General features: G+C 40.3%; 1 long non-coding RNA gene across 1 annotated transcript in view; it reads left to right on the forward strand.

The window, feature by feature from the left end:
- The window catches only part of LOC309615152, a 194,331-nt gene that overhangs the window by 111,390 nt on the left and 70,074 nt on the right, over window positions 1–12,867 (forward strand). Inside the window, exon 2 of the long non-coding RNA XR_014236544.1 lies at window positions 12,225–12,442. This is a non-coding gene — a long non-coding RNA (uncharacterized lncRNA). The remainder of the gene's footprint in view (window positions 1–12,224; window positions 12,443–12,867) is intronic.

A 12,867-nucleotide genomic window follows, 5' to 3' on the forward strand; every position in this document is an offset into this window, starting at 1 on the left:
CAAGAGACCTGTCATTTCATGAAGTGATTCAAAGGATTTATTCAGTGTTTTCAAAAGGAGAAAGGCACAGTGCCCACTTGGAAACACACATCAGACCGTAGGTAAAGAAGATGGCAATTTGTAAAAACATTTTCAGAGCTTCCAAGCAACTGATGTATTCCTGAGGGCTCTAAAATGATAAGTGGAACTTTGCAGCCTCCAAATTGCAATGATTGTAGCTGGGACCTCCCTGGATAGAAGGGGGGTATTTTAGAGGCTTGACTACAGGGTTTATTCAGGTATTATTATCACCCAGATGGTAACCTAGCTTCTAAAAGCCAATAGAACATACTATTTGCAACCTTAGGAAAGTTAAATAATCTCTTCATTTGTTTCTGTAACTATATACATACCTACTTCAGAAGGTTATTGGGAGAATTTCATGTCACAAGTGTCTAATGTGTGGAAAGCATTATGTAGTGACCACAAGGAGAGCTAGGGCACAATTAAAGGCTGATGTAAGGTAGAAAGAATAGAAATACAGCTTTATGTATTTTCATTTAAGGAGTGCAGAGAAACCCTACACACACCAAAGATCTCCCGAGTTGCAATTGTCATTATCACTGATATTGTTAATACCCTACATTTGCTTAGTGACTTCTAGTTTACAAAGCCCTCATTTTCATCTTATTTAACCCACCCTAAAATTCTGTGAAGCTATCTAATATGATACTAATAGGTAAAAATCTCCAGTCTTTTAAATTAAGACATATGTTTCTAAAAGCCCCCTTTTAGGGGAATACCCTGGCCGTCCAGTGGTTAGGAATCTGCGCTTCCACAACAGGGGGCACGGATTTGATTCCTGGTTGGGAACTAAGATCCCACATGCCATGCAGTGCGGCCAAAAAGTAAATAAAAGCCCCCTTTTAAAATTTTCAGTAAGGTCCACATCAGTGGGAATTTAACTATAGCCATGAAGGCAGCACATTAGGATCAAGGTTTATTTCTCTTTTTGCTATGCTCATGTTCACTCTATAAAAGAAATGGAACTGAGATTGTATTTTAATCCAGTAGGAAATGTTACAAGGGCAATGATCTTAGAATAACCCAGTCTTATTTTTAGCAATGAACACTATGGTTTTAGGTGAAGATTTATTGCATTCCTTCATTCAACAGATATTTGTTGAGCACCCATGCCAGGCACTTTACCAGGCAGTAGGGACAGAATGGTCAGCATTTTTGTCCAAATATTTATTATCTGATGAGCCATCCTACTAAACCAGATAGAAAAAGAAAGGAAGAATAAGGTCGGACTGTTTTAAAGACATTGAAAATAATCACAATCAGCTGGATCTAGTGATAAATGAGGCAATTAAACAGAAGGATGGGAAGCATAAAGTGTTACCACAGTAGGTACATAAAGATGCATTTTTCAACAATTATGGCAATTAAAGCACTTGAAATAAAACTTTAGGGATATAGGAGGAGAGCATGAGAAAAGAAAATATCTTGATGTTTTTCTAGTCTTCGTTTCTCTCCCTCCACCTCCACCCCAACCGCCCCCCTAACCCAGCCATCTGATCCTTGTTCCAATAATCATCCATTTACTCGCCTCCTGACAGCAAATCTGATGAACACATGCAATCAATTCTTTCCATCCTGGTCAATCACACTGAACATATTCAATATGACCGCCCTTGGGAGAGAATGATCTACCAAGGTCACATGAGCTCTAACGATCTGTGGCCAGCAGATCCAGTCTCATATCCTGATCTTTTTGACTTCCTAGCCATAAAGATAGTGAGGGACCATATGCACTACTTTCCAAGGTCATCCTACTTGTTGGGCTTCGGAACTGATGTCAGTCACCCTGAAACTGTGCCAACTCACACTTATCAGCAGGGCTTTCAGCTTCTGAACCTCCTGGACTACCTGAGACCCAAAAGCATTTTTATAAATATTATTTTCAGGAGAGCCTTCAAGATGGCAGAGGAGTAAGATGTGGAGATCACCTTCCTCCCCACAAATACATCAAAAATACATCTACACGTGGAACAACTCCTACAGAACACCTACTGAATGCTGGCAGAAGACCTCAGACTTCCCAAAAGGCAAGAAACTCCCCACATACCTGGCCGTGTATCTGACAGTGTCTTGGTGCTCCAGCCAGGTGTCAGGCCTGAGTCTCTGAGGTGGGAGAGCCAAGTTCAGGACAGTGGACCACCAGAGACCTCCCGGCCCCATGTAATATCAATTGGCAAGAGCTCTCCCAGGGATTGCCATCTCAATGCTAAGACCCAGCTCCACTCAACGACCAGCAAGCTCCAGTGCTGGACACCCCATGCCAAATAACTAGCAAGACAGGAACACAACCACACCCATTAGCTGCCTAAAATCATAATAAGTTCACAGACACCCCAAAACACACCACTGGATGCAGTCCTGCCCACCAGAAAGACAAGATCCAGCCTCATCCACCAGAACACAGGCACCAGTGCCCTCCACCAGGAAGCCTACACAACCCACTGAACCAACCTTACCCACTGGGGGCAGACACCAAAAACAACGGGAACTACGAACCTGCAGCCTGTGTAAAGGAGACCCCAAACACAGTAAGTTAAGCAAAATGAGAAGACAGAGAAATACACAGCAGATGAAGGAGCAAGGTAAAAACCCACCAGACCAAACAAATGAAGAGGAAATAGGCAGTCTGCCTGAAAAAGAATTCAGAGTAATAATTGTAAAGATGATCCAAAATCTTGGAAATAGAATGGAGAAAATACAAGAAACATTTAACAAAGACCTAGAAGAACTAAAGAGCAAACAAACAATGATGACCAACACAATAAATGAAATTAAAAATTCTCTAGAAGGAATCAATAGCAGAATAACTGAGGCAGAAGAACGGATAAGTGACCTGGAAGATAAAATAGTGGAAATAACTACCACAGAGGAGAATAAAGAAAAAAGAATGAAAAGAATTGAGGACAGTCTCAGAGACCTCTGGGACTACATTAAAGGCACCAACATTCAGCTTATAGGGGTCCCAGAAGAAGAAGAGAAAAAGAAAGGGACTGAGAAAATATTTGAATAGATTATAGTTGAAAACTTCCCTAATATGGGAAAGGAAATAGTCAATCACGTCCAGGAAGTGCAGAGAGTCCCATACAGATTAAATCCAAGGAGAAACATGCCAAGACACATATTAAAAAACTATCAAAAATTAAATACAAACAAAAAATATTAAAAGCAGCAAGGGAGAAGCAACAAATAACATACAAGAGAATCCCCATAAGGTTAACAGCTGATCTTTCAGCAGAAACTCTGCAAACCACAAGGGAGTGGCAGGATATATTCAAAGTGATGAAAGGGGAAAACCTACAACCCAGATGACTCTACCAAGCAAGGATCTCATTCAGATGCAACGGAGAAATTAAAACCTTTACAGACAAGCAAAAGCTAAGAGAATTCAGCACCACCAAGCCAGCTTTACAACAAATGCTAAAGGAACTTCTCCAGGCAGGAAACACAAGAGAAGGAAAAGACCTACAAAAACAAACCCAAAACAATTAAGAAAATGATAATAGGAACATATATCTCGATAATTAACTTAAATGTAAATGGATTAGATGCTCCAAGCAAAAGACATAGACTGGCTGAATGGATACAAAAACAACACCCGCATATATGCTGTCTACAAGAGACCCACTTCAGACCTAGGGACACATACAGACTGAAAGTGAGGGGATGGAAAAAGATATTCCAAGCCAATGGAAATCAAAAGAAAGCTGGAGTCATAATTCTCATATCAGACAAAATAGACTTTAAAACAAAGACTATTCCAAGAGACAAAGAAGGACACTACATAATGATCCAGGGAAAATCCAAGAAGAAGATATAACAATTATAAATATTTATGCACCCAACATAAGAGCACCTCAATGCATAAGGCAAATGCTAAGAGCCATAAAAGGGGAAATCAACAGTAACACAATAATAGTAGGGGACTTTTAACACCCCACTTTCACCAATGGACAGATCAACCAAAATGAAAATAAATAAGGACACACAAGCTTTCAATGACACATTAAACAACATGGACTTAATTGATATTTATAGGACATTCCATCCGAAAACAACAGAATACACTTTCTTCTCAAGTGCTCATGGAATATTCTCCAGGACAGATCATATCTTGGGTCACACATCAAGCTTTGGTAAATATAAGAAAACTGAAAGTGTATCAAGTATCTTTTCCGACCACAACACTATGAGACTAGATATCAATAACAGGAAAAAATCTGTAAAAAATACAAACACATGCAGGCTAAACAATACGCTACTAAATAACCAAGCGATCACTGATGAAAACAAAGAGGAAATCAAAAAATTCCTAGAAACAAATGACAATGAAAACACGACGACCCAAAACCTATGGGATGCAGCAAAAGCAGTTCTAAGAGGGAAGTTTATAGCAATACAATGCTACCTCAAGGAACAAGAAACATCTCAAATAAACAACTTAACCTTACACCTAAAGCAATTAGAGAAAGACAAACAAAAAAGCCCCAAAGTTAGCAGATGGAAAGAAATCATAAAGATCAGATCAGAAATAAATGAAAAAGAAATGAAGCAAACGATAAGAAAGATCAATAAAACTAAAAGCTGGTTCTTTGAGAAGATAAACAAAATTGATAAACCATTAGCCAGACTCATCAAGAAAAAAGGGGAGAAGACTCAAATCAATAGAATTAGAAATGAAAAAGGAGAAGTAACAACTGACACTGCAGAAATACAAAGGATCATGAGAGATTACTACAAGCAACTATATGCCAATAAAATGAACAACCTGGAAGAAATGGACAAATTTTTAGAATACCACACCTTCCAAGACTGAACCAGGAAGAAATAGAAAATATAAACAGACCAATCACAAGCACTGAAATTGAAACTGTGATTAAAATTCTTCCAACAAACAAAAGCCCAGGACCAGATGGCTTCACAGGCGAATTCTATCAAACATTTAAGAAGAGCTAACACCTATCCTTCTCAAACTCTTCCAAAATATAGCAGAGGGAGGAACACTCCCAAACTCATTCTATGAGGCCACCATCACCCTGATACCAAAACCAGACAAAGATGTCACAAAGAAAGAAGACTACAAGCAAATATCACTGCTGAACATAGATGCAAAAATCCTCAACAAAATACTAGCAAACAGAATCCAATAGCACATTAAAAGGATCATACACCATGATTAAGAGGGCTTTATCCCAGGAATGCAAGGATTCTTCAATATATGCAAATCAATCAATGTGATACATGATATTAACAAACTGAAGGATAAAAACCATATGATCATCTCAATAGATGCAGAAAAAGCTTTTGACAAAATCAACACCCATTTATGATAAAAACCCTCCAGAAGGTAGGCATAGAGGGAACTTAACATAATAAAGGCCATATATGACAGACCCACAACCAACATCGTTCTCAGTGGTGAAAAACTGAAACCATTTCCCCTAAGATCAGGAACAAGACAAGATTGCCCACTCACACCACTATTATTCAACATAGTTTTGGAAGTGTTAGCCACAGCAATCAGAGAAGAAAAAGAAATAAAAGGAATCCAAATCGGAAAGAAGAAGTAAAGCTGTCACTGTTTGCAGATGACATGATACTATACACAGAGAATCCTAAAGATGCTACCAGAAAACTACTAGAGCTAATCAATGAATTTGGTAAAGTAGCAGGATACAAAATTAATGCACAGAAATCCCTTGCATTCCTATACACTAATGATGAAGAATCAGAAAGAGAAATGAAGGAAACACTCCCATTTACCATTGCAAGAAGAAAAATAAAACACCTAGGCATAAACCTACCGAAGGGGACAAAAGACCTGTATGCAAAAAACTGTAAGACACTGATGAAAGAAATTAAAGATGATACAAACAGATGGAGAGATTTACCATGTTCTTGGATTGGAAGAATCAACATTGTGAAAATGACTATACTACCCAAAGCAATCTACAGATTCAATGCAATCCCTATCAAACTACCAATGGCATTTTTCACAGAATTAGAACAAAAAATTTCACAATTTATTTGGAAACACAAAAGACCCTGAATAGCCAAAGCAATATTGAGAAAGAAAAACGGAGCTGGAGGAATCAGGCTCCCTGACTTCAGGCTATACTACAAATCTACAGTAATCAAGACAGTATGGTACTGGCACAAAAACAGAAATATAGATCAACGGAACAGGATAGAAAGCCCAGAGATAAACCCATGCACATTTGGTCACCTTATCTTTGATAAAGGAGGCAAGAATATACAATGGAGAAAAGACAGCCTCTTCAATAAGTGGTGCTGGGAAAACTGGACAGCTACATGTAAAAGAATGAAATTAGAACACTCCCTAACACCATACAAAAATAAACTCAGAATGGATTAAAGACCTAATGTAAGGCCAGACACTATAAAACTCTTAGAGGTAAACATAGGCAGAACACTGTATGACATAAATTATAGCAAGGTCCTTTTTAACTCACCTCCTAGAGAAATGGAAATAAAAACAAAAATAAACAAATGGGACCTAATGAAACTTAAAAGCTTTTGCACAGCCAAGGAAACCATAAACAAGACGAAAAGACAGCCCTCAGAATGGGAGAAAATATTTGCAAATGAAGCAACTGACAAAGGATTAATCTCCAAAATATACAAGCAGCTCATGCAGCTCAATATCAAAAAAACAAACAACTCAATCCAAAAATGGGCAGAAGACCTAAGTAGACATTTCTCTAAAGAAGATATACAGATTGTCAACAAAGGATGCTCAACATCACTAATCATTAGAGAAATGCAAATCAAAACTACAGTGAGGTATCACCTCACACCAGTCAGAATGGCCATCATCAAAAAATCTACAAACAAGAAATGCTGGAGAGGGTGTGGAGAAAAGGGAACCCTCTTGCACTGTTGGTGGGAATGTAAATTGATACAACCACTATGGAGAACAGTATGGAGGTTCCTTAAAAAACTAAAAATAGAACTACCATACAACCCAGCAATCCCACTACTGGGCATATACTCTCAGAAAACCATAATTCAAAAAGAGACATGTACCACAATGTTCATTGCAGCTCTATTTACAATAGCCAGGACATGGAAGCAACCTAAGTGTCCATCAACAGCTGAATGGGTAAAGAAGATGTGGCACATATATACAATGGAATATTGCTCAGCCATAAAAAGAAACAAAATTGAGTTATTTGTAGTGAGGTGGATGGACCTAGAGTCTGTCATACAGAGTGAAGTAAGTTAGAAAGAGAAAAACAAATGCCATATGCTAACACATATATATGGAATCTAAGAGAAAAAAAAAAAAGGTCATGAAGAACCTAGGGGCAAGATGGGAATAAAGAGACAGACCTACTAGGGAATGGACTTGAGGATATGGGGAGGGGGAAGGGTAAGCTGTGACAAAGTGAGAGAGTGGCATGGACATATATACACTACCAAATGTTAAATAGATAGCTACTGGGAAGCAGCTGCATCACATGGGGAGATCAGCTCAGCTCGGTGCTTTGTGACCACCTAAAGGGGTGGGATAGGGAGGGTGGGAGGGAGGGAGATGCAAGAGGGAAGAGATATGGGAACATATGTATATGTATAACTGATTCACTTTGTTATAAAGCAGAAAATAACACACCATTGTAAAGCAATTATACTCCAATAAAGATGTTAAAAAAAAAAAGAGTCATGTACCACAATGTTCATTGCAGCACTATTTACAACAGCCAGGACATGGAAGAAAGAGAAAAACAAATACACATATATATGGAATCTAAAACAAAAAAATGTTTCTGAAGAACCTAGGGGCAGGACATGAATAAAGATGCAGACGTATAGAATGGACTTGAGGACACGGGGAGGGGAAAGGGTAAGCTGGGACGAAGTGAGAGAGTGGCATTGACATATATACAGTCCCAAATGTAAAACCGATAGCTAGTGGGAAGCAGCCGCATAGCACAGGGAGATCAGCTCGGTGCTTTGTGACCACCTAGAGGGATGGGATAGGGAGGGGGGGAGGAAGACGCAAGAGGGAGGGGATATGGGGATATATGTATACATATAGCTGATTCACTTTGTTATGCAGAAGACACTAACACAACAATGTAAAGCAATTATACTCCAATAAAGATTTTTTAAAATAAATAAATAAATATTATTTTCATACCATTCCCTCTGTTTAGGGAGTAATTAGGGAATAGAGTTTGAGCTTTGGATCAAATCCAGGACCTGTCACTTAATAGCCTTCTGGTCTCAAGCAGGTTACTTCACTTAGCTGAGCCTTGCTTTCCTCATCTGTAAAGCAGAGCAAACTCGGCTACACTCATAAGATCATTGTGAAGATTAAATATGTTAATACTTAGGAGAGTAATTTCACCAGAACTTGGCATCTAGGAGTTTTCCAGACATGCTTAAAGTACCTATCCTCCCACAGCCCTACCAAAGGGAAATTGGGTCCCTGTAGTCTCTGCTGTGTAATGTCCATGTTGGTGCTCTGGGATCCCACCTTCTACTCAGCCACAGTGATTGGACCAAGGTAGTCACCTGACCCCAGAGCAGACAACGCACAGACCAGTCAGCAGCCACAGCCAACTGGCCTGGCTCAAAAACAAACAAACAAATGAGCAAGTTGGGCTGATCAAATTCTTCTTTCTGGATTTTAGATAGAAAAAGAGGAGGCTGAAATAGTTAACAACGAAGGAGAAGATAAAAAAAAGAGCAAGATGGCCGTTTTGGTGGTATGACATGCCAAAATCATGGGTAGGCATACTTTATGAGCAAGTAGAAAATTTAGGAGTGGAGACTAAGACCTCTATATAAAAAGGAGAACAAAGCAGATATGCAGAAAAAGGTACAATTTTCTCTCAGTTCTTGAGCTTTCTGTTCTGATTCCATTTCCAGTCCATGGGAATCCTTAGAACAGCCTCCTTTTTAGTGAGATAACTTGGGTGGAACAAACGAGGTCTGATTAGGCACTCAATACGTGTTAGTTCCCTTGTCTTATTTACTTATCCGGTTATTTGTCTCGTCATTTATCCATTAATTTATGTAATGAGTTAAATAATTCTTGACCACCTACTATGTTGCAGTTACATCATATCTGCCATATTTATACTGAGGCCTTAAATTGTATCCTTCCCAAATACTATTTTTGCATTTATCTAGGCATGGGAGAGAAAGACAAGACACACAGGAGTGACTGTCACGGTGAGGGAGATATTTAGGGAATTAGTGCAAGGCTCATCAGATGTTCCTGGAAGGGGCTGCCCTCTCTTAATTCTGAGCAGCTGAGCCCAGTGAGCTCCAGCATCAGCCCCAGAGCCCAGAGTAAACTACCAGATTTTCAGGTCTGAAATCGCTCTTTCTTTTATGTCGGCCCACATGCTCAGACTTGGAGACGGACCTTCACAACATCTTCCGCTGGTCCTGCCCTCCGTGGCTCATGAAATGTGTTTCTTTTCTCCTGCTCATTCCTTAGACTTCCTCATATACCATCATCTGGCACAAGGATGTTGACAGCTCAGAGTAAACGAGCTTTAAATCTGTGGGTCATTTTCCTCTTTCAGCTTAAAAAAAAAAGGAGAAAAGTGGAGGAAAGTCTGCTCAGTCTCTCTTAAAGAAGGGTGAAGACCGAGATGCACAAAGAGACAGTGTCAGAGATCTTGGGGCAACTGGCTGGTCTGAAGAGGTCTGCAAGCTCAGGTTCACATTTATGTCCAAATGTTAAACAAACAGATGGCTTGTCTCGTGAATGTTGATTCGTTTCACGCTCCACATTAGGCATGTTTTCAAAGAACTGCCGCTAACAGCAGAGTAGGTGTCATGTTCTTACCCGGCGGAGGCCTGGAGTCCACTCACCTGGTCAGGCACTCCAACCTGGTTCTTCAAAGATGCCAGTGGGAGAGGATGGCCTGTTCTCAGTATCTCTGCAGCCTAACAGATCCTGCCTGTTTATCCACAGTAAGACTGCACAGGCTGCCAGAACATCAAACCTCTTCTCTTTGGCCTGAAATAGATATTAACCCAGGCTGGCTGTGTTTGTCATTCCCAAGTAACTAGAAACCTGACTTGGCAACAGGGACCTCTTTGATTAATACCAGACAGGCAATCAATGAATCTTTTGATTAAATAAAGCTAATTTGGTGGATAGGTGAAAATCTTTCAAAGATAAGATGGGGAAAATAAAAGGTGAGCTTGGTGGGGAGACAAATGGAAATATTCTTGCAGGACTTTATTGATAGAGCATTTCAGCTTTCCTGCATTCAGGCTGTAAAAAAACACCCTCAAGAGGTCCCTGCAGGCAAAACACTAGGGCCTTCCTAAGGGGGGAAGTTAATGGTCCAAACTACCACCCTCCAGCATGCTTTAAAAGGTCAAATTGTGGCTTCATCACGGCTGGGCTGGCTTCCAATCAGGCTGCTAAAAGAATGAAATTCTGCTTTTTCAAGAAGAAAGAGGATGAAGAAGGGAATATTGTCAGTAGGGAATTTAATTCCTGGCAGGCCATGAAGTGTTAAATCCCCTGTTGGATTCTGTGCCTCGTACTTGTTTAATGAATCTTGCTGACGGAGCCATAAGGAGCGCAGTCAGAAACCAGACAATTACCAGCTGGTGCTGAGGTGGAGTGAGCCTTTCCAACACGCGATGGCAGCACAAGCCTGCGTTGGAAGCAAAGGCTCTACTTGAGGGCAGCAAAACCCCTCCGCCCCAAGAGGTTTTTATTCCCCTTGAATTTTAACCAATTGTATTTCATCTTTTGTCTCCAGAAGGACAGAAATATGTTTCCTCCTTCCCTCTAACTGATTTTAAGTTTCCTTTTGTTCAAGCTCTGCTAAAAAGAGGAGAGAGCCCTATTTCAAGGGTTGACCTGCTTGAGACTTCTATTAAGTAGGCCAAATAATTATACCCCAAAGACAAACCTGTTCTCTGAAAACCACTCTCAGTATTGTCAGGAGCAATGCTTGTGCTACGTTAACCCGCTGACAGGCCTCCAGGGAGCGGTCCTCTTCCCCTAGGGAGGTTTTAGCTTTCTAGTCCAAACCTAATTGTTTGTTTATTGAACAAGAGTCACCTGCTGTTACCTTCCTCTCAGGACTAGTTGGCATATTTTAAAAGGTGATAAATTTGCCCTTTGGCTTCAAGGTCCTATTACTAGAATGTTCATTGTCATTTTTCAAGTAATAACATCACTTAATGAAGATACACAGCCTCAAATGTGTATTTGGTTATTTGTTCAATAAATAAACAGTATTACTGTTCTCATGGTCTTCCTTCCATACTGACTCCCCGTGCTTATGACAGCAGCCCCCAAAACAATGAAGAATCCTTGGACATGGCTCTCTCTAGCTTCCAGAACTTTGTGTGTGTGCAGTTACACTCTGCTGAAAGCACTCCTGCCCCCTCTCTTTACTTGGCTAATGTCACTACCTTCTCTAGTTCTCAATCTAAGTGTCACTTCCTTTGGTAAGTATGTCAGTTGTCAAGGCCAAGTCCACATGAAATGGCCTTCCCATGGTTCCCGTACCAGCCTAAACTTTCATCATTACAGTCCTTCTAGCATTACGGAATAACCTCAGGTTGATGAATCAGTATTCTACCCCCTCCCCTACCAAAGACTATAAGCTCCTCAAGAGCCACATCTCCATCTGGCTTAGTTTACCCTACAGCCCTTAGCATGAAGGTGCTTAATCAATATTTATTGAATTAAATAACTGTAGAATTAAAAGCATACTAAAATTCGTGAACTTACTTTCTTAATTTTAAGAAATATTTTATTTTGGTAACCTATTTGCAGCCCTCATGCTTATTCTCTTACCTCCTAATCGTTTTATTCTTTTGTGTAATTTTAATAACGAACGTAATGTGATGCAAAGCCTAATGTTGCCTCTAATTACAAGCTCTAGGAGAATCTGCTGTGACATTTATCCTTCTGTGGTGAATTAAGATCACTTGTGTTCTGCTGCTTGTTTTGAAGGATCCAGTCTCCTTTCCCCTTGATGTCTGCCCAGCCATAGCATCGGCCAACTTTGCTGGTTTCAAACCTCAGGCAGAGTTGTCAGACCATTTGAAAAGCAATAAACTGTTAAAGTGCGTAATAATAAGGGGCCAACTCCCAATTTTGAGAGTTAAGAAGTCTCAGCGTATGTATTTTTTTTACCCTGTTTTGCCAGCATGGAGGGATCTACTGTTCGCCTTCCTGAAATGATTGTCCTTAAGAAGAAACGCAAGGCATACTTGTAACTAGATGAAGGTCACAGCATCGGGGCTCTGGGCTGTACAGGTCCAAGTGTGGTGGATTGCATTGGCCTGGATCCTGAGGATGTGGACGCTATGTTGGAAACCCACCAAGGGCTTTGGTGCTTCTGAAGGATACATGGGAGACAAGAAGGTAAGTGGGCTGTGAGAATGAAGGATATAGGTACTGGCTATGAGATTTGGGAACTCACCTTTAGCGTAGAGCATCCTGATGTGGGATGAGGGAGTCTTGATTGTGTTTGTGGCTTAGACTCATGGTGTTTGTGGGCTTCACACTTCAGCTGCCTGGTGGTGACTGGTGAATTAAAGGCTGGTTCTGTTCATTGTTGTTTTCTTATTGGAGCTTTATTCTAAACTGCTTGCTGGTCTGAGTAGAGAATACCCTCTTGTCTGAAAGAATACAGCGTGGCACTGCCTGTTCACCACAGTCTTCTGCTGGGTTTGAATTGTCTCACAATTTCAAAAGTAGTGGGGTTGTCGTGGCAGCCATGGGAATAGGATACCAGTCCCCTTGCCCTTGGATGCAGGTGCGTCTTGAGTGAGCATAGAGACGGGAAG

The sequence above is a fragment of the Balaenoptera borealis genome (assembly GCF_965194805.1).
Source record: "Balaenoptera borealis genome assembly, chromosome: 17".
Taxonomy (NCBI): domain Eukaryota; kingdom Metazoa; phylum Chordata; class Mammalia; order Artiodactyla; family Balaenopteridae; genus Balaenoptera; species Balaenoptera borealis.